General features: G+C 33.4%; 1 protein-coding gene across 1 annotated transcript in view; it reads right to left on the bottom strand.

The window, feature by feature from the left end:
* The window catches only part of LOC108977940 (uncharacterized protein DDB_G0283357-like), a gene marked incomplete in the record, with an annotated part of 155,081 nt that overhangs the window by 14,461 nt on the left and 113,086 nt on the right, over nt 1-27,534 (bottom strand). The window contains 1 exon segment of the mRNA XM_018947934.1: nt 15,431-15,476.

The following is a 27,534-nucleotide window of genomic DNA, read 5'->3' as shown; positions in this document are numbered from 1 at the left end:
TACTAAAAATAATATACAAACACTAAAATGCCTGAACTTCACTGAAAAATACTTGAACTTCAGTTTGAGCCGTTAATAACTGAAACTCGTCATGATGAATGATTTCAATTCTCTTGTTCACTAACTAGCTAAAAAGTAGTCGACCAGTGTTTAAATTGATCTTCTATTAAATGTTCATCTGTAGTTTTCAAAAAAAAAAAAAAAAAAAGAAGAAATTTGATCGAATTCATATTTGTTTAAAAACCTAAACCTTCGCGAAACTTAACCAAGATGAAGAGAAGCCTGGGGCTAACTTTCCTATTACGTATCTATAATAGCATGAATCTCTTGATATCAGTGTACCCAAATACTATTATTATCGACCACTATCGTAAGCAATTGAGTCGGGCCCCGCCATTTTGTGCATACAATCGAATGTTATTAAATTTTGCTTGGGAAGTAGAAATGCCAAAGTCCGGCTAAGATCAGTTAAGTATCTTTAAGAAAAATTTGTATACTTGTTTTTAGTTTATTTAGAAAAACCAAAAATTTACCAAAATCGATTTAAAAAAATCGGCCTTCTTAACACTTTATGAATTTTTCAAGTAGTATTTACTTTTGTTCTTTTTTACATACATAGCTATATAAAAGTAAAACAGTTATTTTGCTACTACATACCAACCACAGAAGAAGAAATTGGTTCGACCTATGGTTATGGCAAGCATCCACGTGAATCAGTTGCGTTCCCTAACATAACCTAACTTATACCACACCTTTAAAAATGTCTCCGCACATCTTTGCACATAACTGATACGACATATTGGTTTATTACGTCGAGATATTATGTAGTCAAATAAACGAACAAATTTTGCGGTTGGTAAATCGTGGGTGTCGAACGATACTTGTTCTTAATGGATGGATATGGAATAAGTACATAGAGTACGTACATATATGGATTATAGCAAAGCCTTGACATAGAGATTACCTTGTCGCTGGGATTAACAAGTCATGTGAAAATGTCTTTAACGCCCACAGTTTGTCGTGTTAAAAGTGATCAGTCGTGTATCAATGTGTGTTGAAAAGAAAATCATAAATACAACAACAGTAAATGATTTCCGTTGTTTGCTTGGCTTCGCGGCTGCAAACAAATCGATATCATAAATTGTGTTTGTACAAAGAAATGCCTGTTAATTTATGCAGCAACTACCGGGCGGTCGACATTTTCCCAACGCATAAATTATCAAATACACACATGTAAAGATAGAGAAGGCCGTAGAATAAAGCGAACGAGTCACAGCAGCCAACAGGCGAGTTGAACAGGTTCGACGCGCATCGACAGTGAATACCACATGAAGTACCGTAGTACTTACATAGCGTAGACGTGACATTGAGCGTGCGGATAGGACGGGATGCAATGTTATAGCCTCGCGTGCTCCAGCATTGCTGGCGAAGAAAACGAACAAAGCCACCAGTAGAAATATGAAGTGGAATGAAACCGCAGGCGGAAAAATGTGGACAAGCATATACAATAACGGATAGTGCTTGTCGTTGTGGTGTTGTTGTGTGGCTAAAGTGTGCCAATAGAATAAAGATGAGTTAGTGCGACTATTTAGATGACAAACTTGCCACAGATTTGTAGTGGATTGAATGGGATTGGCAAGGCAACTTGTCGTGCTGTCGGCGGGGACTAGGTCACACTAGTGCCACAATTTCCAGCATGAATGCGAGTTGTCGTACTCGTAGTAACGAAATGGCATACTGAGCGTACGTGGCTTAAGCGCATGCGCGAAAACCTGTCGCAGGTGCTTGCTTAGGTATGTATGCGAAGCATAAGAGTTAGGTTAGAAAAACGAGTAGTCAATATGGCGGTACAAATTTCATATGTAATATATTTCTTTTATGCGCAGCAAGTAGTTTACAGGAAGCGATGCATGCTCGTTTATTGATTGTTCAGTTTGCATTGCATCGCTCGCGCTTCCCATGTGAGCAAAAGGATGGAGATGCGATGTTTCTAGATATGCAATGGACAAATGTGCCGATAACTTCAATTGATTGACCAGTTAGCTTTAGTGTGAAGCGTATGTTTATGTAGAAATATTGACTGCAACAACGGTGACTGGCATTTACAAGCTTAGTAATCTCAGTGGCTGATCTGCAGTTGATCAACAGTTGTGTCGCTAATCCGTTGCTTTTCGTGTTTACTACGCTTGCTTGTATGATATCACGTTTACTTCACTCTTTATGCAGTAATCAGCGAGCTTTCTTAGAAAAATATTTTTTGTGTGAGAATATTGTTTTAACTTTGTAGTTGGACATATATTATTATGTAGAAGCTCTAAGGTATAAATGAAAAATACCTATATTTGAGTTTTGAATTAATTATCTGATAAAGTAATAATTTATAAAAGAGAGAGTTGGTTATTTACGTATGTTGCCTTTTCGATTTCGGGATTCGAGAACAAAAACAAATTTTAATCAGCGAAAATTGATTTTTTGTTTTTCAAAATGTTCTCCATTAAGATCGTTATCGTTGTTTTGAGTGCTCAAAAATGCAGTTGTTCCAGTCCATGTGTGAGAGCTAGAATTGACGTGGTGAAGAGTGATTCGTCTTCGGCGGTTGGCTCACCTTATTTCTTGAAATACTAGTGACAAGCAAATGATTATATACCACTCTCTATACTGCTCTGCGTTCTTCTAGAGATGTGGTTGCGCCATGTCCAGTTTTATAAAAACAAACAGGCAACCATTTGCTAGACACTGCTTCTAAGACTTATCCATGGCCTGTTGAGAGAGAGACCGCTGGTGGACAGTTTTTCTTTGTCTGTCCGAAAAGGCGTCGAAAGCAGGTCCTATGTATGGAGGGGTATGCGTACACTTGTCAAACATCGTTTGATTGTGGTAAAATATTTTTTTGGTGGTTTTTGCAGAACTTTTAAAGTGGTGAAGCAGAAATATTCCAACATGCGGTAGTAGTCTTTGTAAATAAAATGTTCCTAAATACATGAATGAATGAAGATGGGGAATGTACCGCGACCTTTGGTCTATTATCATGTACATGTATTGTTTATTAAAAAAAACAATAGCGAGTATGCTCGGTCATCCAGAGAAACACCCGAACTCAACCTAAGGGCTCAAAGCGGTCAAAATACCGCGTTTGATATGGTGGTTAGTGTGCCACGATGGCGTAACAAACCTACATTTTGTGAGAAAAGTAGGAAAATATTTTGCGAAGTATATCAGCTGATCGCCTTGTAACCTCTTAACCAATCAATGTTTGCCAATAAACCTTGGAAAGCCCAACAGCAGATGCTGGCAAGGCAACTGTGGCTCTAAAACAACGTTTCAGTCTTCATATCAAAGAATTAAGAGATTGCCCAGCTCGTAGTCCAGACTGCAACTAATGAATGGCAAGCTGTGGTCCATATGGTCCATATTAGAAGGCATGGTTTGCTTAACTCGACATTAAAATATTGAGCTCATAAAGTGAGCTCTTGTCCGTGGAATGGTTAATTCCCCCCTACAGAAGTCGTGCTGGAAGGTAAATGGAAGTAATTTTGAATAGTTTTTTCTAAAGCTTGTAACCATTGCATAAATTAATAAAAAATAAATGTTCATACGCCTTCATGTGACGTAAATTTTTCAGTGTACCAGTATTTATGACATCGCCAAATTAGAAACATCAGCAATATAGTAAGGGAGAACTAAGTTTGAGATGAAATTAAATCCGTTTGCTAAAATTTACTTTCAAAATAAGGCAATGGTAATAAGAATGTACTTTGCCCAAGCAAGATTTTTTCGAATGTTTATTGCACATATTTGGACGTACATAACGGCTTAGCTTAAAAATCGTGCTTGTTGAAAACTGCAACATACCGTTGTGGTTGAAAAAGACAAATGGCCCATTTGTGTGGCAATCAATTGGCGTGTGTAAATGACCGAGAGGCGCAAAAGTAAGAAAGTTAAATTAAAAGAGCCATTTACGCCCACCTGCCCACTTCAGTTGCAATCAATTGCAGTGCCACTCACGCATACCCACACACGCACTAGAGCCAAAAATACACTTTAGACTATTAAGAGTTGTTTAAGTGGGGAGACCAAAGTGGCGGCGCCGGCGCGTTTCTCATTGCTTGTGTCGCCTTGAAAGTTGACACAGTCAAAATAAATGCAAATAAATCACAGCGAAAAAGAGGTTGGCCAACAGATGAACACTGCGCAATCGCCAAATCAGCGCAAGCGCCTGCGCAAACACAAATACATACATACTTATATATGCACTTCCAAACATATGTATGAATATAGACGTGCCTAGTATGTTTGAGTGTGTGGAAATGCAGGTGCTAAAGTGTACATTAAAATTAGCTTGATTTTTCGCTGAAGCCGTAATTCTGCGTTGGAGTTGTTGACAAAGTCGTAAAATGTTGCAAGCACTCGATTCAACCAGCTCGCGTACAAAGTAGGTATGCCTGTCTGGTGTGGCAATTAGGCAACAGCGCGGAAGCCTATAAAAATCAGCCAGCGGCATGTCATAAAATATAAGTTCGTCCTCGAAAAATCTAGCAAAAACACTCAGCTGTGTGACGATGACTTTTGCGCATGCGCGATGTTTTTACATTCGAGTGCACATTCGTGTGTATGTATGTATGTATATTTATGTGACGACATAGTTTTTGACGTAAAAATGTTTGCTCTGAAATGTTGTCTTATGGACTTACTCGTATTCTGGATTATTTATGTTGCGGAAATATTGCTAAACTTGTGCTGCATTAATTGGCTGGTTTGCAAATAATTTTTGATTACGAAAAACTTTGTAAAACTCGTTAATAATATGTACCCGATTTAGCATAATAAAAAATAATTGCTTAAAACTTTTTTGAAATACATATTATAATTTAATTTATTTAAATTTAATTTATAATTAAACTCGACACACAAATCAACAAATTAAATATAGTGTTTTCCAAGTTATTGGATTGTTTCATAAAAAACTGTGTTTTTGCCACTTAAAATATCAAATCTTTACTTCATCGGTGATCGTTTAATTCTTGCAAACAAACAAAAACTTCATCTTAAATGAAATTGGAGTGCCAGAAAGCCTTTTTCGACGAACCTATTCCAATTTACTTGGATCCATCATTAGATCAAGACAATAAAACGATAATAAATCAAAACCGTTATACTCTGTAGCAATATGTTGCAAGAGTATAATAAGAAAAAACTATAATATTCTTCATAAATACAAAAATTTCGTATAAGAACTTTGATCGGATATATATGTGACCTGGTCTACGAAAAGGGGGCTAACGTGCGAAAAAAAAAATTAAAAAACAAATTAATGTTAAAAATCTCATCTTCCATCCGAATCAACTAAAAAGTGAAAATTGATTTTTTGGATTTTTTGACACCTAAGCCCCCTTTCCATAGACCAGGTCACATATATTAATATGGCTGATCAGAACAATTTATTCGAAGATTGTCCTATTGCCTTAGGATTCTTGAAGATATCGAGTCAAATTACCATCTTTATTCGCGTCGTAGATTGTAGCAACTACATATGCTAAATATTTCTATCTAAAAAGCCGAGGACTTTCCCATTAAAATTAAAAGCTTACGCTTGGGTAGCCTTTCTTTGAGGTGTCTAAGTACCTATTTTCTATCTTCTATCGTTCGAAAAATGTTCCTTTTTTGACCCTCTCTAATAATTACCCATATTTCTTATCCAAATAACAACTCAATTCAGATAATTATGTTCTCAACCCAAATAAAGGTAGCGCTAGCAAAATTAAGGCAACTAGAAAGAGGAATCGTATTGAGCCGATTTTCTACAATCGACCGATCTATATATGTACCTTATATTAGAGAGATTAAAAATATTCCCAAAAAATCAACTTCATGACAGAGAAAACAAAAATGTTTTAAAGTTCAAGGGGATTCCGCTATTGCCGCAAAAGAAAGGTGGGCTTCAATGATTTAGGTCTTCTCATCGTATACGAAACTTAAAAAATTATCTACTAGAAGACATTTTGTCAAAACAGCATTCTTAAAAAACGACATATGTATAGATATGAAAAACTCTAAACAGGGAACATGAATATAGGAGACTTATAGGGATAAAAATCTTCCTAAAAAAGAACATGAAGTTAAGAGTTTTGTTCATATACTTTTAAAATCCCACCAATGACATTCCCTAAAATGAGAAGGGAAAATAACCTAGAAGAGAGTTTCGAACGTGTCACAGCAAGCTTCTCTTTTATCTTGGAAGACCATAAGTGCTTTTCATTACACTTTCAATTCGGATTTCGGGACAGATTCCAGGTCTGGTAGTGCTAAGGCATCAAGGAACTTTGGTTAATTGTGAGCACACTAAAGCAATATACGAAAACTCAAAGTGAGTATAACTGAGGAAGTTTTCTATGAACATAAACAGGTGAAAACACTTTTACGCTTTGTAATTTACTCGCTCTTCTATTAAGATGTTGTTTTAAAAGGTTATAGCAACTTAAGGCGTGAAGAAGGCAATACTCAACAAAGCTGAAGAAAAAATTTTCGACTGATTTACTAAGCGATTTGTGGTATATTTGAGGTGCTGATTATGAATTTTAGTCAAAAAATTACAATCACGTAAATGTATTTTTATCGTTTTTGAAAATGGTGGCGGTCAAACTCTACACTCCTCGGTTATAATACAAAAAATCCTACGAGGTAAACAACTTTCATTATTATTTTCAGTTTTAGCAACCCAAATATAGTCAGAAACAATCAAAAATATCCGACTCGCAAACAGTGTTACTTCTGAAAAATATGGGATTTATTTATTTATTCTGAATTTCGTATTAAAAGCATGGCCAATTTTTTTATATTAGAAAAGTCTTTTTTTTTTTTGTTTTTGGTGAAGAACCAATACACCAGTCCTATATCTATGAAGATGTATATATACTCGTAAGTACATATGTATATGCGAGCATGAAAGTTTGTCTACATATATTTTGGTGAGGGACAATTTTCGTGCAGTTTTTTTGGCAGTTAAGTTGCGTAATGTTGTTACGGGTATTTACTCAGTTAGGCACTAACCGCTAGTAATGAAATACGAGTCCGAGCGAATGTATATGAATTGTTTACAAGTGCGACGGATACATCGGCCGACAATTAAATTGTTTTAATCGCTAATTAGACATAATAAAAATCAGGAAGTATTTTATATATGTATAATAAAAATAACAAAAAAGTATAATAAATGTAATACATATTGCGGTAAGTGGTACTTACAATTGAAATTTAGCTAATCACTAATTTCCTATGCTTTAATGTTCTATTTTTCTACTTTTGCTGTTTTCGTTGCAATAATTTGGATGGTAAAGTAATTCCTTTTAATTTAAAGGGACAACACTTTGAAAGAAGACACAATTTAGCTTAGCTACAATCTGAAATCCTTCAGTTCTTCGCCATCAGCCATATGTTTACTTGAATTATAAGAACTACCAACCAGCAATCAACGCTCAATCAATCTGAGTATTGCATTTCGATCAGAAGTGCCTTGGGAAGCCAGAAGTAAGCAACTCCACTTCTACTGGGTGTCAGGTCACAAAGACAACGAGGGCAATGACATAGTGGACGAAAATGGTGTATGGCCAACATCCGAAATCGTGATCAACATTGGGAAACCCATGCATTGTCTGTATGATGATATCGACAGAAGCATGGTGAAAAAACCAGGTACCAGGGTGCAAAACTGCGAAAGTCATGTGCGAAACGTTACATCGGAAGTACACAAAATTCCTATTGGCAGTCGATAGAAGAGACTATAGGAACAAGATGGGAATACTAACTGGTCACTGTCTGGTGGTGACACACACCCGCAAGATGGGACTGACAGATGGCTGGGACTGCAGGAAATGCCTACAGCAGGGCACCAGGGAAACAACTCTATCTGCTTCACTGTATAGGAAAATTTTATACCCAGTTAAATATTGAGAAAATTATGGTTCATTTTATAAATTACGGTAAACAAAACAAGTATTTGATTGAATTATTTTTTGCTGTCACAAAATATTTTGATTAGCAATTTTTTTGAATAAAAAGTTATAAAAGCAAGAAAAAACGTTAACCTCGAAATTAAGCGAGAGTCAAACAGTCTTTGTTTCGAGGAGCATAATTAAAACTAATACTAAATAAATTATTCTCTTCAAAAATATATTGTAATTTAATTTTAATAACGGTCTGAACTTGTAACAAAACTTATGGCAGGAATGTATCTTATCATCATAAACTTAATATACCCCATTCAGAGTACAAGCATATATCATTTTATTTCTAACACTTATGCCTTTATTTCGTGTGGCAAGAAGTGGGAAATATATTGTCATACATATCTTATTTAAATATCACGCTATTACGAGGGCTACCACAATATATTGCCACCTCATACCGTTTATTGTTTCATAACAATTTATTATTTATTACTCCGTTACTGATTTGACTCATTTTCAATGCTGATTTCAATAGCTGACACCGCGGGCTGCAACTTGTCGCATATGGCAAACATAAATGTGGTAAGCAGACATAAATTATTGTCGCACATTGTCTGACACGCAACATTGCAATCGATCAGTTTGCTCACTGTGCGGGTGTTTTTCACCATTAATTTCCCGTCCCAAGCGTTTCAAGCATTCTGCACACTTTCCCCACAGCGACAGTTCGCAGGCGACATGCAATTATAACAATAACACTAAAGTTATGAACAACCATTGTTTACATGATCATTTGTCGACCAAGCATACGTAAATATATACAGACGTATATAGACAAATTGATTGGCAGCATAACGCGCGGACTGACTTGGCCATGCGAGATCAGCCAGGCTTAGATAAGCGCTACGGCACACCCTTCTGTCCATGCGCAGGCGGAAATAACTCGGACATTATGGGTGTGTGTGTGCGAGCGTATTAAGCAACAAGTCACTTGCTGATCGCCGTCTGATTCCCTACGGTTTTTTTTTGTGCAGCTAAAGCTTTTGCTTATTTGTTTCGTAACACCATTAAATTAACTCAATTTACTTGTCCATCAAATGAAATTTGTCTTGTGACAATGACGTGTTGTGTTCCTCAAGATTTTCTCAAACCATTTCTGGTTTTTTACTTTTCTCGATTTCGTGTTGTAAAAGGTGTAAACACGTTTCGCAACAATCTGAAATGTAAAACATTCGAAAAGACTCGAAAAGACATTTGATGCGTCTAATTATGTACTCGTATGTGAGTGAGTGTGCCGCTGTGACGAAAACGAGTACCATTGTACTGAATTGTGCTAGCTAATTAAGCGTAATAAGTGAAATTTAACGTCAATTACGTGATATTGTGTTTGGTGAGATAATAGCAATAAAATTGAAATAAAATGTGTAATACCTCTAGTGGACAAATAAACATATGTATGAATTTGACCACTACTAAACTTTTTATGCAGACTAAATTTATATTCGCACTCCAAACTACAAGTACAATAACAACAAAACTGTTGCAAACCAAATATTAAATCTTCAGCATTATCGTCTTCTCAAAAAAAAAAAAAAAATATATATATATCTGCAAGGTACAAAGAAATTTGGTTAAGACTGTATAGTTATTTGTAGTAAGGTGTTATCGACATCTCTGCACGGATATTTGGACGAACTTTGTTGCTGTTTCGACCCATACAAGTACAAAGCCTCTATTGAATGATAATTTTATTCTCACCAAACCGATTTCACGGCAGAAATGCACCGAACGATTATAACTATTATTCCAGTCTTTTATGAAAATTAAACAATTGAACAACTCTTAAAGAATGCTATGTAAATTTCGTGTTCTCAAAAGGGTAAAGAGATTATTCGTTTTGAATCGGCATAGCAATGCGAATATTTTAAATGCATCCTTCAGCACACTGTATTGCCATCTTTTCCGAAGTAATTTATTATATATGGTATAAGGTCAACCTGAAGTTAGAAAATCTCTTTATAAGTTGTATATGGGCTATGAGGGCTTGGAGAAGGGTTATATTATTAAATACAAATAACCTCTGAGTTTCATTAAGATAGCTCATATATTGACCGATGGATGTGGTATAAAGTGTTCTGAGAGTTTGGAGATCGCTATATTGTTATAGATATAAATGAGTTAGGAGTAAGAGATGACATAACGTGAAGGCACCATTTCGGCAAAGTTGTGTTCCTTAATCGTACTATTCTAACTATGCTAAATAAATCGTCAATTTAGTAACAGTAAAACGACATTGGAAATAATGTGATCTCACTGATAGAGACTTGTTTTTCTGGTAGCAAAAAATATTCTACTAACCATTTATGGGAATGACAATGTTTGTTTAGACATAAGTTGTTTTCCACCTCGCAGACGGCATACATTTAAATTATATTATTAAATTATGAGCGTCGACTAAGTTCATACTTTTAAGCTTATTTCATTTCTCAGAACATTTTTGGTGCAACAACATTGCTTAAGTGACCAGAGAACATCCCTTGTAAGCCCATGAATATGAAGAAATTCAGGTAAACTTTCCTTAGAATTATGGCTGAAGCGCCGTCTTTCAAGACATATACATGAAATCAATAAATGTACATCATGTACTCAATCTCTTAGTGTCATTTTCTAAAAGACTTTAATATTTCTCTTCGAAATATGAAGTTATGGAAGTTATTCAAAAAAAGAATCAAATTGGTGCCTAGGTATACATATCGTCACCTAAAATGCAAAATAACGTAACAACATTTTTGAAAATTTACAGTGGCATGAATGAAACACGAAATAAAATGGAACAAGAGTGAAAAAAAAATTTAATATTAAGTTAAAAGTGCTTCATATATGAGCGCAGAACCTGAAAATGTTGGACATATGTAATATTATGTATGTAAATTGAAGTAGTGAATCGTAATCAATGGGATACTCAATTTCGATTTTTTCGATGATACGTTATTTTGCATTTAAGGTGACGATATGTTAAAATTAAGGTCTTACCATGTGTCAAAAAATATTTGTTTGAAGACATCATTGCAAATGACCGGAAAAATTCATCGCCGAGAAAATTGTTTTTCTTGCCGTTGGATAACACTCACGTCTTTTATTGCTGCACTACCTATAACTTCTACTTAAGAAGTCTGTATTTATCTCAATAGCAAAGTTAACAAGCCAAGCTTCTCCGAACTTTTCAGAAGCGAGTACAACTTGAGGGAGTAAGATAACATAAATTTGGTATTTCATTTTCACTAAAACCGATACACCCGGTATATACCCTTTTTAGCTATAAAAAAAAGCACTTTTGAAGGGTATTATACCTTCGGTGCAGCCGGAGATATCTGTTTTTTTTTCAATTTATTTATTAAATTAGTTAAAATCTTTATATATATATATGAGAGAATACCTCAAACCAATTAAGAGGCTTAGAGTGTGGGATAAAATGTTATGAAATAACACAATAAAAAACACTTTAATTCAAAGAATTCTTTATCTACCGCAAACAACTGTAATTGCCCATTTACAGTTGTTGAAATCGAAAGATGGAGAAGAAAGCTCAGCACGCAAGTGAATATCTGAAAAATTATAGCAGATAAAGCATGAATTGTTACGCTTGCAACACAAACGGACATTCAACTTGAACTCTAAAACAACTCGTGTCAACCGAGGCGGCGAAGATGAAGCAAAAGAAACGGGAAGTTCACAACGAGCAGCCAAAACGAGTGGCAAGCGATAAAAAATGTAAAAGTAGACTACATAACCTGCTTAAGAAATGATGAAAGCAGAAAAGGGTAGCAATAAATAAACAGAAAACAGCTGCACCATGCAAGAAGTACCACTTCATTTGTATAACCATATATACTGTATATAGATATATGCATACATACATAACAAATATACATAATTGTATAACATAGGAGAACAGCAAATAATTTTGTATCACACGCTGCGTTGAAATGCTGCGGAAAATGAGCTGACACAACAGAAGCCACACATAGCACGAGACACACGAAGCGTATGTATGCATGTGTGCAGGTTGGCAAGCGGATTCAACAGCAGCAACAGCTGACACCGCAGCATAATTAACATAAAAGGCAAGAAGTGCCATTATGTAATAATTATATGAAATAGGGACAGAAACAGCAGCTTAACTGCTGAAAAAAGTCACACTTGAACTCCAAATTGGTTAAAAATGCAACTGACAACGTTTAATTAAGATAACAATCGCATGTTGTAGCAAAACAATCACACAGCACACGCTCGTACACATGCGCTCTGGCGTATGAGCAACCTTTTGCGGTTATATAAATGCATTTTAATAAATACGCCCCGCCTGCTTATGGCCTGTGTAGGTGTGCATGGTCGCGGCTGTATGTTTGTGTGTGTATTTGCATGTCTTAAACGCTTCCGCCTCCATTGACATTTGGTCATGTCATGCCACTATATGTGGCAATCAGTTTTAATTACAAGTAACGGTAGCTGAGTAGCAAATCCAGCGTTTTTCCATAGGCATGAACTCACAAGCTGCATTTATGTAATAATATTCATATTTTCATAATTGCTGAGAATAACCTCAAAATTTAACGACATCTTAACATGATTAATATTGCCGTGACGTGAGTTAGGTTATGTTAAGCTAACTAATCGTGATTAGGGACACGTTTTTGTCGAAAAAATATATTTAAGATATTTTTTTTAATAGTGTCATATATGTACTTACATATAAACAAACGTACCAAGTCAATAGAGAAATAAATTTGTTGCCTTCCATTTCCATACATAAGCAATGTTAGTAGCAAGAAAAAATTATAAAGACCTACAGACAGTCTAGTCTGTAGTTAGTGGGCTAGGAAGATTGTTAAATGCTTGTGTTACACAGTACAACAGCTAATCTGGGGGGTGAGAAATTCCAAGTCAGGGTGATGGTAATAGGTCAGTATAGTAAAACCCTCAAAGGGTTTGGCGATCGTATGTGTCAGTTTTATTTATGACCTTTTAAATTTTTTCCTGAATTCGCATGGTTTTCCATCTCAACAAATTAATTTTTTGCAATCAGGCGTACTAAATGGTCCAAATATACGAAAGCCGATTAAAAGTGACGCATTAAACAATATTTTGATTGATATATATTGAATGCATGGCAGGCAATCAAAGAAGTAATAGAAGGGTTGTTGAGAAAGCATCGTTCTAACAACTACGATGCTTCTGTCGCAAGGATGTTAAGAGCATTCTCGGCAATTAGTTTTGTTTCTTTTTTGGGGTTTGCGAAAAATCATCAAGATAAGGAAAAAATTTAAAAGGTCATAAAAAAAACGTACACATACGAACGCCAAACCCTTTGAGGGTTTACTATACTGACCTAGTACCATCACCCTGACTTGGAATTTCTCACCCCCCAGACAATAATCCCAAAAATGTTCTACAGTGTTAATGGCAGATACACTAACTTAGTCTAAAAATATTACTATCGAAAAGGGAAAAATAAAGGGCTACAAGCAACTCTCATCCTCAAGTTTTGAGAAGTTTTGACAATTTTACACTTTTTTCCGGCTAGGAGACATTATTGTACGAAAAAACAAACAAACCTGAAAAAATTTTGAGAAAATAACACGAAACTTTAACAACTCTAGTATAAAGCAGCCGTAATTTTTAATTTTCTGAGAAAATTTACTATAATAATGAATATATTTTTAATACCATCAGAAAGTAGATATTCTCACAAATATGAAGCCGACTGACTCAAAAAAAAAGAAAAAAAAAATGAAAAATTGGCGTGAGAACTTTTGAACGAAAATTATATTTTTTCGATATTGGAACTTAAGAAGTTAAGTTTGTGCCAAATTTCATGAAAGAAAACAATATTTTGGGCAAGGTAAATATGTATAAAATACGAAATTTCTACCTACGTTTTTAGGTTATAGGAAAAAAACATATTTTCATTAACTACTACATTGCCATTTAACATTTTTTTTTTGTTGTTTTAACTAAAATAGAAATAAACCGTTTTAACCCTTGAAATTTTAACCACACTCCTCCCCTAATTAGTCCATTAACTCCCAAAGCTTTAAACCCGTTTCTGTCGATTTCAGAGTCGTAGAGGAAAATGAATTTAAAAACTTCATACGATATTTTTTTTTTAGATAAATTTGCCAAGTAATGATCAAGGGAATTCGATTTTTAGCAATTAGGGGTTTCAAATAGTCTCATAAAGTTATAGGTTATAATAAAAAGAAAACATAGGGTTGGGAATAATAAACTCATTTTGAATGTAATCCAACAATTTTTTTTAAACATTTCTGCAAATTTATGATTTTACAATGCGTTATGACAAGTTCAGGGAAAACAACATATATTTAAATATGCTCGATTTTTTAAGAGTTTGACTAGCTCCTCTATCATTATTTTCAATCATTGCTAGACAGCATTTTTCGAAGGTTCTGTTGGAAATCAGCTGCGGTATCAAAATAAATTACGGATTATTAAAGTATATTCAATTCTATATACATATGTATGTATATCGCGTTCAACTACGTTTGAATTATTGTGAAAGCTATGACCGATGTCAATAATGTCCATCAATGCCCAGCAGAATAACAAATCTAATTGAAGGTTTGGGGTTATTTTAGATATCGAGCATTAACTTCTTCAGAAAAGATTCAAAAGTTGCCATTTTTGAGAGCGTAACTGTCAATGGCGACCATTCTCACGCCAAATAACCGACTATTTCATGCCTGAAATTGAAACTGTTGATCTCGGTGACATTTACTTTCAACAAGATGGATTTACTGAGAAAACACTTTGGTTAGGAGATAATTTCACGTTTTGGCCAGCCGATTGGTCAAGAAGAACGTGTGAGATCACATTGTTAAACTTGTTCTGGCTTTGGCGCAAAACAACACGCGCGTGTTTCGCCAATTACCAGTGGAAATGCTCGAACGAGTCATCCAAAATTGAACTCAATGGATGGACCACCTGAGACCTAACCACGGCAATATTTGAAAGAGAAAAATTTCAAATAAATGCCAAAGAATGTTCTTTAGAATGAAAATAAATATTCCCCATTAATTTGGAAGTTTCTCGAAATGAGTCACCCTGTATAAAAGAATTTTACGGCATAATACGGTGATTATAATTTCCTAAGTATTATCCGAGAAATGCTAATACATTTCGTGATCATATTTGCTTAACATTCGTATGCATTCCTTTAACGCTAATCAAGAACATTCTCCAATTCTAAACAATAAATTATTTTGAATGAATCGGTGATGATTCGAATTATTTAATTATTAAAGAGTCCTGATTTCTTTTTACTATTTTTTTTTCTAGACTTTCACTCTTAATATATTCTAAATATTGTTACTTGTATAAAGGTATTAAGAAAAGTCTCCTTATTTCCGTTTTGAATTAGTTTTGTAAAAATTATAGTAAATATTAAATTACTTTTGAATTTAACTTACCCAAAAATTATTTGCTTCTAATTATTCGACAACTTTTTCTTTAAGCCTGGAAGTAAAGAAAGGATCAATTTATTAATATGATATCCATTAATATGGCAAATTATGTAACTGTAAAATTTTTTATATTTAAATATAATAAATAAATTTTGAGTAAATGCACTTAATCTCTTGATAAAATAACAAAAATCTTTTAAGTCACCAAATTTATGATTTTTTGCACATTCAAAAATATTGTTAAGTGCTGAAAAAATACAGTTTTGTAAATAAAACATGTAAGCAGCTTACATTTTTTACAAATACCTACAATTTTTCTTTCTCTGCACATTCGACAAAGTTTTCGAAATTAATAAATTCAGTTCCGCGTAAGCTTACGTGGCATGTTGCCGCCTTTGAAGGAGGAAGCAACGCTTTTAAATGAAGTCAAACACGCGATTCCGAAAAGTAAAATAAATATTATAAACAAATAACAAACACAAAATACATGTGCATGCATAAGTAAAAGCAAAACAAAATGTAAAACATGTTAAACCATATTATTTGTGGCAAAACAAGTGTAAAACGAAAAAGTCAGCAAATATACTAAATGTCAAAACCAAAAAAATAAAAGAATAAAAAAACTTTAAGAAATCGCGGCAAGGTCAATACACGAAAACAATCAATTATGCTTAGTATGTATTTTATTTTGTTGGATTAAAAAATTTGCAACATCAAGTTAAATAAAAAGCAAATGCAAAAAATTATAAAAAATTAATCCAAAAGCGAAACTGTAATAATAAAAATAATTTTAAACACACACATACGAATACTTAAAGTGAAACCAGTAATGTGCGCGATTAAATGCTGTTAAATATTCAATAAAAATTAATAATCAGCAATCAAAAAGTTGCCAAAATGCCTCGCAATAAATTTTGCAAACTACAATTTAAGCTGTTAGCGGCTGCTGCCTCGGCGTTTTTGCCCCAGAGCTTGCAAAAATTGTGTTAACTCAATGTGGTTTATTCTATTATTTCGGTTCAGGCAGATAACAAGTTGTTTTTGTTTTATTTATTTCGCAATAACACTATGTTTATTTGATTATTCAATTAATTTTGGTTAAAATTAAACAACAATTCATTGAACGTCAGCATGAATGAATAACAGTGTAGGGGGTGATAGGTTTTGGTGCAGTGGGATTATGTTTTGGAGGTGGATAACTGCAAACTGGTTTAACGATCGGTAAATTAGGTGAACACTATGTTTTATATATTCATTTACAAACGTATATTTCTGTTATAAGAATCTGTTAAGTAGCCTATATTTGCGAAAATTGGATTGGTTTATAAAATATTGTTAAAAAAATATAGAATAATTGTTTTAAGATGACAAATTGAAGATCATAGCCAGAGGCTTAAATAAGAAAAATTGCTAGAATTTATAACTAATATATCTAATTGATTTTAACCCTTGAGACCTTGCTTACCAGATGACTGTTAGCAATTTTTGTAAATAAAAATAGAAGGGATACAAAGGGTTAACTGCTTCAGAGAATCATCATATCGAACACGGGAGTAGCAGTTTCATAAATTATTTTAGATTCTCAGACAAATTCTGTATAATAAGGTGATCAGATATATATTTTTCTTTACTGGCGAAGACACCGCTCTTTACTTATTTTCGAAATGTGCCGTTAATTGGAGATTCCAAGCAAAGCCACGTCTTTCTCCATCTAGTCTTTCCAATGGTGAGGAGTTTTTCCTCTTCCTCTGCTTCCCACGGCGGGTACTGTGTTGAATACTCTCAGAGCTAGAGTGACCATTCGTCGTACATCTCATACAGCTCATCGTTCTATCGAATGCGGTATTCGCCGTGGACAATGCACAAAGGACCATAAATCAACCGCAGAAACTTTCTCTCGAAAACTCGTAACGTCGACTCATCAGATGTTGTCATCTTCTATGCCTTCTCACCACATGGCAGGATGGTATTAATGAGTGACTTATAAAGTTTGGCTTTTCTTCGTCGAGAGAGGACTTTATTTCTCAAATCGGATATATTACAACTTAAAAAAATGGAATGGTTGATAGATTGCGTGGGAAGCTTTTCTTTGTAAATGCATGGTGGAAGATTTTGTAATTGTCTGCCAAGGGAAGACCATTATTAATATTAATAACTTTTTAAATTAGTCGGAACTTAGATCGAGCTCTAGTTCCTTGTAGGAATTCGACTTCGAAAATGAACTACGCCTGCATTACTGCCAACATACACTAACTTCCCGAGTTGGGATTATTTATCTGCGATGTATTAAACGAAGGTTATATGCTCCTTGACAGCTTCATAGTTTATAAACTGTGTTTTAATAAATTGCTGCAATGAAAGTTTGCCGATTTTCTAGTATGAGGCGACGGATGCTATGCATTTGTTTCGCTACAATAATATTTATAATTATCAACCACAAGAAAAACTATAAATCGCCCGGACAGTACAACATAACAACTGAACTCATAAAAAACGCACACATTGCATTTCATTAAAAAGAAAAACTGCTGAGGACAACTTCGATCAGGAACAATGAATCGTTCCCAGAAAACTGGAGTTCAGCAAAAAATAACTGCAACTGCAAAAATTATCCTAGAATGCCCTCCTCCAGATGAAATCAAAATATCAATGTCCTTCAAAATATTAAGCCCAGAAGATCACCAGTAGATCAAGTCTGCTTCACAGAAATCATGAGATCGATAGACACTAAAAGGCAAACCCTTCAACACAAAAGCAAGACCTAGTTAAAGATGGCTCAAAGAAGTAAAATGTTTATTGGCAAATCCCAACACGTGCAACAGGGCAAAGCTCACAATAAGGAATAGCGCTTAAAGTAAAGATGAATATACGATGTTTCAGTGGGCTAATCATGGCCAATTTCATTGTTTTCAATTAAAATTATTTGATGTATAACGGCAACATTTTTCGGAAACACTGAACAACAATGGCAAAAACTAAAGGTATGTGAAAAAATATTTGAATTTCGCAAATTATTAAAAATTCTTACAATCTTTCTGATATTATATCATGTTGAAGCAGATCCTTAATAAAACAAAGCTATTAATCAAAATTCGCTATAACCTTTAAACGTATTCGAAATCTATATTTTCGTTGAAATATATTTAAGCCCTGGCAAAGTGGATTGCGCCAATGGGTTAATAAGTGACACTAATATTCACAATCATTTGGTTAGAGGTGTGTGTAGAAGAAACTCGTTGCTGATTATGCAGTTTTTGAGCGAACTAAAGCCATCAATATATTTCAAGTTGTCAACAAACATTAAATTAATTTAATTCCCTGATTACCAAATATCGATTCAATAACTTAACAGAAAGATAAAACCATGCATTTAAAGCCAAAGTTGGCAGCTACAATAGGAGGTATTGCAAGCTGATTAACATAAAACACAGAATAATACAATTGACATAAATAACAATAACTGAAGCTAATTAAATTAGATGGAATTAAATCGGTGCTTAAGTTTAAAATTCGGTTAAATAAAATTAGCTGCACAAGTAATTTTGGGAGGAGTATATTTTGGAATATGCGATATATCATAACATATATCAGATATATCCACAATACTACAGTAGTGAAGAATTTCCAAATAATCAAGGAATGTTTAAGATGCCAATATTTGTCAATTAGTAGGTTAAGTAGTTTTTATAGATAGAAATTTTCACTTATGAACTGTTGAATAAAACCCAAAAAATTCGAATTCGTTTTCAATGAGGCCTACCTAAAAGATTCAGTCGGAACAAGTATACATATCCTAACCCAATATTAAGCCAAGCATTCGGCCACCGCAAGGCGTATACTAACAAGGGAATGAAGAACAAAACTACTTTCGGTGAGGCTTTCATCTGCATTTTTGCAGCTTCTTGTTAAATTCGCAACATTTAATTTTATTGTTTATGCTTATGTTTCAAAACTCTGTTTTGTATTTTTATTATTGTATATTATAGCGCTTCCTCAACACAAATCTTTCACAATTCCACACTTGCTTGCGACACACACACGCACACACCTGTCAACGGCGAACGCGCCTCGCTTGGACTAACCGCAAATTGAGCTTGAATGACTTGATTGCAGTGCATACAAAAGCGTGGGAAAATTGATTTGTCGAATTACGTATATTTTAGTATCTATTGAAATGAATATTCGTTCACTTGAATAAATATGCAAACTAATCTTGAATAACAAAACGTAATAGACCATATCGGTTGAATATTTCAATAAACAATTAAGTTTGTATTGAATGCGATGAATATTAATGGTGTGGATTAGGTGTGGTCGGTGGGGTATATTTTTATTAAAGAGGTACTATACACAGATACCATAAATGCATATATAAACTTTTTTATATTGTAAACTATTTTAGGTCAATTTTAAAAGTTATTTACAATAAATGCATTTGCAAAAGGGATATTTGTTAAATAAACGAAAATAAAAATTATAATAATAAAATTAGCCCACCAATTAAGGCCGAAAACCGATAACGCAGTTTTTAGAAGAGTTCACTAGACTACAACCAATTTCAAGTAACGATCCTAATGTAGTTTGAAGCTGCTGAGTATTGGGTAGTTTTTGATGTACCTTCATCATTATCTAAAGAAATAGCTGACAAGACAGCTCTCAAAGCTTCTGTCTTCGGCACTTTCATTTAGCATAATTTGTAAATTTACCATTCAAAACTAAAAACCTCCGAAAGTGTACTTAAACTTGCGGAAAATGATTCCTTAAACTTCTGTTCTGCAGCGCACGTGTCTTTTCCACAAAACTATCGTCCGTGCTGAGGAATATTTCTGGATAAGTCGACACATATAGGCAATATTTTAAATTTTTAAATTTTTGTGAAAATTATTTGAAATAAAAGTTTCTTAAACAATAACAAATTAGAATCAAAAATTAAATGAATTCAAAACAAAAATTTTTTAGGTTAATGAACTAAAATTATACTTGTCTTTTTGAAGAACAGTTTTCAACAATTTTAACGAAATCGTCTTAAGAAAACCTGTTCGATTCGGAAAGATGGTTAAAATATTAGTAGAAGTAGTCCTTATGTAGGTTTCCAGATCTAAATAATAGTTTGACGAAGAAAGCATTTGAAAATTCATCCAGCTTACCTAAAAAATATTTGTTTTGTTATTTGACTAAAAAGGGAAAGATCAATAATGTTAATGCATCTGGTTCACTTAGCCTAACAACTGGTATACTAATGTATACAAAAATATTAAGGCTTTTTAATTTAAATATCACAAACCATTTTGAAAGATAATTTGAGCTAAGAAAAGTGAATGTACGATTGATTCCAAATGCTCTAAATTATTTCGAAAAACAACGTGAAACAATGATTTCCGACTACCAGGATGTCATCAAACGTATTATTATTGGCGATGAGTGTTGGATCTATATATGTTTACGACCCTGAAACAATGGATCAATCGACCTAATATCGTGACAAAGGTGAGCCGAAGCCGAAAAACCACGTCAAAGAAGGTCAAAGCAGAAGGTTATGTTGACAGTTTTTGCCAAATTTTCAACCAGCGCAACCAACGAATTCGCCGGAGTTAGCTCCTTGCGACTTCTGGCTATTCAGCAATGTCGAAAGACGTCCGCAGAAACCGATTTGAGTCAACTGAAGACATTGAACGTGAATCACTACCCGCATGGAATGCTCAAACAATTGAGTTACAGCGTTTTAAACGATCGACCGTGATACCTGATTTTGATGTATAAAAAACAACTCGACTTTCCCGAAAACTTTCTTTTTGAAGTTCGTGAACCTTAGAACTCAAAATCTACTGAACTGATCCTTGTGAACTTTTGAACATTCAAGCAGGTAATCAGTTGGAGTTTTTCTCTATTTTTGTTAATTTTTTATTATTTTTTATTATTTTGAGCTAAAATCGCGATTTTTACTTCCAAGTGCTGCAAAAAATAGAAACAAAAAAATTTTTTTCTTTTACTTGAGAAATACGTCTCCTTTAAAGGGTTTTTTGTTTTAGATGATTCGGTAACGAGTTATAATGTCCACCGCTAAACCACTTTTTTCAAGGCGCTTCTGGAGATTCACCGTCACAGGCTTATTTATTAAAATTTTTCATAAAAAATTGTTTCAATATATGTACTTCAAAAGTTGTATGATAATGTGTCCTTAAATTTAATAAAATTATATTACTCATGTCGCCGCAAAAAAAAAAAAAAAAAAAAAAAAAAAAAAAAAAAAAAAAAAAAAAAAAAAAAAAAAAAAAAAAAAAAAAAAAAAAAAAAAAAAAAAAACAACTAAAACACAACCTGTTTTTTTTGCCTTTAAAATGTAAACCTCCCTCTTAAACTCCCTCTTAAAGGGTTAGGCAAGGCTAGAACGTCAAAGAATAGTAAAAAAATTGTGTGTCCATTTCCTGTAATACCGAAACAATCAGGTCACTCAGCTCAGCACGTAATTGGAAACGTTTTTTTTTTTCCGAAAGTGTATGCTTTCATTGGTATTTAGAGAATATCGCATGGTTCTATTTTTTGATAACATGAGCTACCTGAATCATATTTGCTCGTAGAGGTATAAAGAATAAATTGTTAAAGTTGCTTTATGTTTTAGAGCTCTAAACTTAATAATTTCTCTTATTTAAAATTTTTTTCTAATCATTAAGTATAAGAATTATTTCTCTAAAAATTGTCTTTGCATTGTAAACTAACCTCACATAACATAAATTAGTATTGGAGGCAGCAACCTTCCAGCATTGTTGTTATAATTCGCTTAGCAATGAAGAACATTTATCATAATTAGCGCAAATTAGTTATAATACCATGAGTTATGTAAGACGTTATTTAATTTAAAATATACTGAGAATACAAAGGAGAAACTCTAATTTATTAGGAGTGATAAAGCATTCTTTAAATCGGCTTAAAAAATGCCAAAGAGGAAACGAGATTCTTGCAAAGTCAACGGACCAAAATAATAGGAAGGAAAAAAAAAACAATGAAGGCAAAAGATTTTAAGTCAAAAATAAAAATTCAGCTGACAAATACAAATGTGCAAAAGTGGAGACAAAATTGTCACATACACAAAGGCAAATAAGGAAATAGTGCGCATTAGATGAGTTGTGCGAAAAATGCTTAAAAACTTAAGTTCCTTTTATTTATTTTTGTTGATTTTTTTTTTTTTTGTTTGTTTTTTAGTCTCTTTTGTTTTTCTGTAGTGCAAATTTAATATTTGTAGCAACACACAATGAAATCGCTTTGTTAATACTGAATTGATGTACGCAAGCAATGATAAAGTCGCACACACACATATGCATGCAAACACAAGCACACCTCTGTGTAATAAACATAAGTAAAACACCGGCTATTACTTGGCAAATTCGCTGTAAATGTCGTAAATTTATTTAGTTGCTTGTAAGGAAATACTTACACTGACAGAATTATTTTTTTACACATACATATGCACACATATATATTTCAGCATTTATATACATGTATTGCACAAAGCTTATTCTCTTCGCAATTCATACTCGCGCTTTTGCAACACACTGTGCGTCATTCGTCTTCAATTTAAAAGGTGCGTTGCTGCAATTGCAACATCTGTGATTGCATATACCCAATATGCTATAAGTTAGAGTATGTATTTCTTAGCACACAAGCTCGCTTAAGAGCATTTGCAATCGCAATAGTATTATATGGGCACATGAAAATAAAAATGCGCACACACAAATGGCAATTATCGCCGAACTAACAACAAACAACGCTGCGAACGACCAGTTGTAGAATGAGAAATGTCCACTAACCATACACTATAAATATTTACAGACACACATACATAAGTACTGAGTTGTTGGGAACTCGGTTAAATGTTGTACGATTGCTTTACTACAAGATGGCACGAGAAAAAAAAGTGCTTTTATGCAATGAAATATAGTTTTTCGTTATGGAAAAACCTCACCGACGCACCTCGCATTTTCACATAAAGTGCATATACCTATATGTGTATGTGTGTGTGCATATTGCGGAAGAATTTTAACTAAATCCCATACAAGGGTTGATTTATTGTATTAAATATATTTTTGTAGAATTCGGTTGAAATTTTCTGTCAATAAATCTAACTTTATAGAATACTTCGGGGAAATAAGTGAAGTAAGCGGAATTTGGGTGAAGACATAGTGGAGGCAAGTGAAGGCATTGTTAGCAATGTTTATGGAAAAAAATTCGCTTAGATGTTGTCGTGGTCATCTTTATCTGTTCGAATTGTGGAAATATTATACAAGTGATAGACTACTCAGCTACATTTTAATCTTTATTTTCAAAATGTATATGACCTATATTAGTTAATCTCTCTCTCTCTCTCTTTTATTTTCGAAAACATAAAAAAGTTCTGAACAATTTTAAAATTTTGCATCTTGAACAATAAGCCGTGTCAATTTTCTTGAAGATATCGATTATTCAGTTTATAAGGCAGCATATAGTGGCTCGATATCGGTCGTACCGACATATGAGCAGCTTCGTGGTGAGAAAGGGACAGGAGCAAAATTTCATTGAAACTGAAGGACTAGCACGTATATTATCTGTATATAGAAGGAGAGACAGATAAACTCTTAATATACCCGGCTCTGTGTATGAGGTGTATTCAACAAATAACTGGAATTTTCGTTTCTTGAAAAAATTATTTAATTTGCTTACATTTATGTGGTCGGGTTACATGGTTTCCTAGGAAAAAAAACTGCCTTTTTTAAACAATTTTTTCCTCATACAAAAAATGAAGTATTTTATTAGAATTTTTTAATAAAGAAATTCCAAAATTTTTGCAAACAAAAAAACAAAAACACTTTAAACTCGTATATTGCGACGCCATTAACGGAGACCCCTCGGAAAAAAGATGCGCTTGAGTAATTTCGAGGATTTTTGGAATAACTTTTATAGCTTTACGGCTCTTTATAGTCCTTTTCATTTTTATAAATAGGAAAATGTTAGATGGAGTCATGTCTAGTGTATGTGGCTCCCATAATAAAATAGGAGAAATATTACTTCCAAACTTGATTGAATATCTTACCTGGCCGATATATGCGGGATAAAGTTAACCAGAGCGACGAATATGTAGGTGAAGTTAGGTTAGGTTAGAGTAAGTTCGCTGGGTGATCCTCAATAAGGGAATCGTACTTAGACTACTATATACAGTTGTTTGTGAAGACGGAAAGATAAACTTCAGCAACCAGTTCTTATAACTCGATTAACCACTTGGTTGGACAATTGGTAAGGAAACGTTGATATGTTTTTTGCCTCGCCTTCTTCCCAACAGTTTTTGCAATTAACATCTGAGAAAATTTCCAACCATACTGACCGTGAATACCGATAGGGTAATGATCAGCTAGAACCCCTACAATTAGGAAAGGACTAGTAGCCTAGTTGGCTGGCTAAGTTCCCGTGAAGCCATGATATGTAGTAATAGAATGCATAAGTTTCTGATCGCCAACTTTAAAGTATCCGTTATAGTATATTTTAAATATCCGGTAATATATCCGATAAAATAATTGGTAAACAAAACTGTTATATTCTGTACAACGAGATAGAGAGTCTGCCTTATACTAGGCAGAGATAACAAAAAGTTTTGATGGAAGGACAAAAATGACTTACGACAAAATGTTTTATTAACTCTTTGTTGGTAATTCGATAATCTTAAGCCAGTGCTTCAGTCATTTCAAAATATCTTTTTATATTCATAAATGTTTTTATATATATGCATAAAAATAATATATAATAATAAATACAATATATATTTTTTGGAAAAGGTTTGAGTTTTCGAAAATTTTTCTTACTCATTTTTAGAAAAATATTTTCAATGATTTTGTATTTTTTAAATGAAATTTTGTGAAAATAACTTTCACCCAAAATTTTACATTTTTACATGCACTTGGTGAAGTTTGTTAACCTCACACGTTGCATTTAATGTTCGCGCATATCTACGAATTGTAACAACTTTTTTGTTAATATAATTTTTTTATATTTTAGTAGAAAAGTATTTAACAAGCTCATCAAAAAGTGCACTTCTCATCCTCACGTATGCAGTTTTGCCATATCAACGCGTGCAAGCATTTAAGCACTTAGACCATAAATGTACATATGTATGTGTGTACCCATGCGCATTTAGTTTTATTATTTAAATGTTGCTTTCGACAAATTTCCCACGGCGTACAAGCTGTTAAACTAAAACTTTACAACCAACGTGTACACCAAAAATTAGCAACAATCAAAAGCAAATAAATGGTGTTTATGAGCGCACACAACAACAACTAGTTGTAGGCAACGCTGCCAAAATACTCAAGCACTTCTTGAAGCTATGCACGGCTTTGTTGCTTTGACGATTTATAAACTCGCGAACATGACTGCAAATTGCAGATGATGATGTCTTACATGGAAAAGTCGAAAATGACATGAATGCATGGGTAAACTATAAAATTATATGCATATATGTGCATTTGCATATATACTACATAATATATATAATATTTACGCAAGTGTGCGTATTAAGGTGGTTCTATTTTACGAAATTTTATAAATGACATAGAACTCAATATAATTTTTGGAGGTGTACTAATAATAGTAAGCTAAGTTCGGGTGCAACCGAACATTTTATATTTTTGCAACTTGCAAAAATCAAAGCCAGGGAAACACCTTAAGTTGCAAAATGTCAACCAGAGGTTCGGAATATAAGCAATTACAAATATATATTATATATATGATTCCTATACTGATCGTCATATACGATAGAAGATGTATCACAAAAACGATATCAGTTGGAGGTAGTATGGACTCTATTTTATCTATTGTTGCTTACTAATAAAATGTTCCCTGAGATAACCATTATCAATCATATAGAGTAAAGTCAGACAGATGTTATATGTATGCTATATTGAGGTTAGGCCAAGATTTCCCTCAATTTTATTCATTTTAGGACCAAAGACACACTGTTATAAGTAAAGCACGTTCTCTCATTTTCATTGAGAAAACTCACATATTGGCTGATATATGTGATATAAAATTACCCGGAAATTCGAAAATCTATATTAGAAATAAGGGAGCTCAAATTAAATTTTTTACACCTGTCGGTGAAAGTTTGTATAAGAATTGTCGTAAGAGAATTTGGCTCTTGTAGCTTTGATTGTCTGGGCTATATGTATGTACTTTAAACCTATTAGAGAACCTTGAAAAAAGTTTATTATACTGAAAGAAAAAGCTTAAACTGGTAAGCTGTGGTCAAAAAAGGTTTACGATAAAACAAAAAAAAAAAAAATATTTCGAATCCAAATTTCTGTCGGCAAAATTAGTTTGTTATCGAAATAATTATAAGAAAAGTACAAGCATTAAAATTTGTCACACCCAACGATGAGGTTAACCAGTCGTTTTTCAAAATATTTAATATTGTTAAAGAAACTGTTGTAACAATTGTATAAAACATTACTTTTTTTTCGATGAAAGTTTTAATTGCACTCTATCTTATATATACTTAAGTCTAAAGCATGTTTTTAACTAAAAATTTTGTTGGTAAATAAACTGCAATTACTAAGCTTCGTAATACTCGATGAGCTAGGGAGTTTTAAAAACCTCAAACCTCCCCGAGATGTATATAGAAGCTTATAGAATTGCTATGGGATTAATTTTTGGTATGAAAAACACCTTAAGATTTAGTAGTTGAGTGTTTTTGAAAAAAAGAAAAAAATTGAAAATAAAGACTTTTGATAAAATTTGGTGACTTCCTTATTTTGTTGAAACTAAAATATCAATACGGGTTAGAACTCGATGTGTTCATTAAAGGCCCACAAGAAAATTTGATATAGAAGTTAATAGCATTTATACCGATCGCTATATATAACAAGTAAGGAAGAGCTAAGTTCGGGTGTCACCAAACATTTTATACTCTTGCATGATAAAGTGATAATCGAGATTTCAGGCGTGGTTGTGAACCGATTTCACCCATATTTGGTACATGTCATCACGGTGTTAAGGAAATATTATATACCGAATTTAATTGAAATCGGTTGAGTACTTCCTGAGATATGGTTTTTGGTCTATAAGTGGGCGACGCCACACCCATTTTAAAT

Source organism: Bactrocera latifrons, unplaced genomic scaffold (assembly GCF_001853355.1).
Source record: "Bactrocera latifrons isolate USDA-ARS-PBARC rearing strain unplaced genomic scaffold, ASM185335v1 scaffold_98, whole genome shotgun sequence".
In the NCBI taxonomy this organism is placed as follows: domain Eukaryota; kingdom Metazoa; phylum Arthropoda; class Insecta; order Diptera; family Tephritidae; genus Bactrocera; species Bactrocera latifrons.
This window is presented reverse-complemented; position numbering and strand designations above follow the sequence as displayed.